This window comes from Phragmites australis, chromosome 1 (assembly GCF_958298935.1).
Source record: "Phragmites australis chromosome 1, lpPhrAust1.1, whole genome shotgun sequence".
NCBI lineage: Eukaryota > Viridiplantae > Streptophyta > Magnoliopsida > Poales > Poaceae > Phragmites > Phragmites australis.
The window spans coordinates 48,060,585-48,064,066 of record NC_084921.1 but is presented as its reverse complement, the minus strand read 5'-3'; positions in this window follow the sequence as shown (position 1 = coordinate 48,064,066).

Genomic DNA, 3,482 nt, shown 5'->3' with positions numbered 1-3,482 from the left:
AAAAATCTAGAAAAGCACTAATATTCTTTTCATGTGATGTACTAATTTATAACTAACTCAGATCATACAATTCATTCAACAAAATAGAAAATTGATTCATCCTATTCACTCTTATCCACCAACTAAACAGAAAACTGGCCCATCTCATCCATACAATTAAACACAAAATTAGATCATCATATCTGAAAAACAGATATGACCCTATTCTATCCAACCTCACCCTACAACCAAACACACCTAAGAAACTACGGTCGGATCGTCTCCTCTGTTAACGCATATAAATCTTAGCTACATATATCCTTTTTTTTCCTACATTGTTTTGACACAATAACATGAAAACCTTTGCTGTTATGTTGATTGAAGTGAAGCAAATAATACATCATGCCCGAAAAATATAACCATGTATAGTATTTGTTGGGGAAAGGCCTAAACGAACAAAGCAGCATATGTAACAAAGCAGTCCATATAATAGTCCAAGGACCTTTATGTAATATTTGTACCCATCAATAATTAGAGATAAAGTTTCATCTCTCCCTCTCACCTATATAAAGTATCCAAGAGGTCAAGAGGAGGATCCCTTCCACGTCCTCTCTCTTTGCCTGGAATGAACCCATTCAGTATTGTTCAAGAAAATAGTTTCAACAGTTAGCACTGTCGGAGGGTGAACTCCTCAAGCGGGGATCCGGAAGGACCCCTTTGAGATTTGGCCGGGGGATGATTCTGAATCCGCTTCGTAGGTGAAATAAATGAGAGTAAATGAGATGTAGGTGGAGGTGAAATGATCGGATGCCGGAAGGAGTAAATGCTCAGGGGGTTTTTAGACAGTTTCGGGCCGCACTAAGCGTAACACCCTACTCCTGTGTGTATGCTTATAAATGCTCTGAGAATATCTCTCTGAGGAGCTGCTGGGTTACAAGAATATTTGTGTAAGTCTAGAGCTTCGTGCTCCTTGTTCTTCGAGACTTGTCTTCTGGTTCGTCCTCTGTTGTCTTGATCTCAACTTCGACTTCAACTTGGGTCCTACTGAACTGGTCTTTCTCCGGGGAGCCCGCCCTGCTTATATACCCGCCGGGGCGGTAGCGTGACCAGAAAGGATGGCGCGAGTTCCAAGACGCCATAAATAGAAAGCAACCATCATGAGTTGCTGCGCGAGGTGACGGGGAGGGTTGAAAATATGTCCCGTCTGGTCTTGTTCGTCATCATGCCGCTTTTCAACGGGCGCCGTGGGGAGGGCCCACCGGGCAGCCACCGAGCAGCCCGGCGTGCCCGCCCGGTCAGAGTAGGTCTGACACAGCAGGGCGGCAGGCGAGGTGTCTCGAGCTCTGCGACGTTATCCCGAAGCGCACCGGATGTCGCGCGATGGGACCTGTGCATTAAATGTCTCCACACCTCCCTGCTAGGCCGTGGCAGGGACTGACAGCAGGCGTGGGGGAGCAGTTAGAAGCGACAGGCCACGCGCCCTCTTAACTGCAGCATCAGGCCTTTCACCAGCTGACACCTCACCGCCGAGCCCTTATGGGGACCACTGGCGAATGGCTTCTCAGGCCCTCGGGGAACTGTGAGTGCTCGGGGGCTACTGCTCGCAGCCCCGAGCACTCTCTCCCGGATATGCCCTTCTTTCGGTCCTCGGGGAACCGAGTGCCCGGGGGCCACTGTTCAGGGCCCCGAGCACTCTCTCCTGGAACTGGCTGTTTGGGTCCTCGGGGAACCGAGTGCTCGGGGGCCACTGCTCGCCGCCCGGAGCACTCTCTCCTGGAACTTGGCTTTTCTTATCATCGGGGAACTTGGGTGCTCGGGGGCTACTGTTTGCAGCCCCGAGCAGTCTCTTCCTGATATTTGGTCTTCTCGGGTCATCGGGGAACTCAGGTACTCGGGGACCACTGTTCATGGCCCCGAGCACCCCCTCCCGAAACTTGGTCTTCTCGAGTCATCGGGGAATTCGGGTACTCGGGGATCACTGTTCATGGCCCTGAGCACCCCCTCCCGGAACTTGATCTTCTCGTACCTCGGGGAGATAACCCCCGAGGGAGGGCGCCACGTGGCATTCTGCTGTTCTAGCCTTGGAACTTGGGGACCCCCGGTTCCTATGTCACCGACAAGCGCCGACCATGGGAAACCAGTTCAAAAGAGTGAGGAGGCCTTCGGATCACACAGGTTTCGCAAGGAGACATTCGTATAAGGAGGTCGGCCTTCGTACAGAGGAGGCATTCCCTTCGTATGTACAGGGCCTTTGTATGTATAGGGCCTTCGTACAGACAGAGCCTTCGTATAGGCAGGGCCTTCGTACTAGTTGGGCCTTCGTCGTCGAGCAACCTTTCGTCGGGGAAGAACCCTTCACTAGGTCTTCATAAAAAAAACAACCCTTCGTCAGGTTTTTGTTAGACAACAACCCTTTGTTAAGCCTTCATCGAGGAAAAGGAACCCTTCGTCAGGCCCCAGTCGGGGAAAAAGGACTGCATCAGACCTTCATTGGGGAACACCCTTCGTTAGGCCTTCGTACAAAAGTGATAAGAACCCTTTGTACAAGTGGTACCCTTCGTACAAAAGGCACCCTTTGTACAAGAGACACCCTCCTATGGTATGCGACATAGAAAATTTGAAGCCATGTGAGCTTGCTTGGACTCCGTGGGCAATAATCATACACTATGCTCCACTTATAAACTTGATCACTTTATGCTAGTGTCTTTGCTACCAAGTATATATTTATCCATGTCAAAGAGAATTATATCTACAAACTAGCAACCGCAACCGCTAAAGATATTTAGCTAGATTAAAAGTCATCATCTGAAGGTGGCGCACACTACTATTTTTTACTTTGTTGATGGTGACACAAGCCAAAAAGAACACGCTCGTTGTCAACTTTTTCGTTTTGCATGCACTAGGAATTCGTTGTACTAACATACACAGGTACTCACATGGAAGTGTTGTTTGTACGACGGGCTCTGAGCGGGTACTCGTCGGGCTACGTCTTCGCACGTGAGCCTTTGCCACTGCTCTCGCGCGCGTGCCTTTGCCAGGCTACATTTGGACCAGCAGGCCTTCGCCACCGTGAGTCCATGTTGATCTAGGCCTTCGCCAACCCGTGCGAGCCTTCGCCAGGCCTTCGCTACCGTGGGTGTGCCTCGGTAAGGTTTCGCACCACCTGGACCTTCGCTCAATGCGAGCGGGACTAGCTTACCTGGACCTTCACACGCGCATGAAGACGCAAGCCTCGTCAACTCTGGCTTTGGCACACATGATCAACCCTTGCCTACAAGGATGAAGCCCACCCTCATCTGAGAATGGCCTCGGCTCCGATGGCCTTCGCCTAAGAGATTTGGGCGCCTAACCACCGTCATCGGACTTTCATTGTAGCCCCATCATGCATAGGGATGTACTGTCACGCCCCGAACACAGGCTCACATGACAGCCGCCACATAATTATGGATTAAAAACCCATAACCATGTTAAGGCAAAAATACTCAAATAAAATCAGTGGTTTA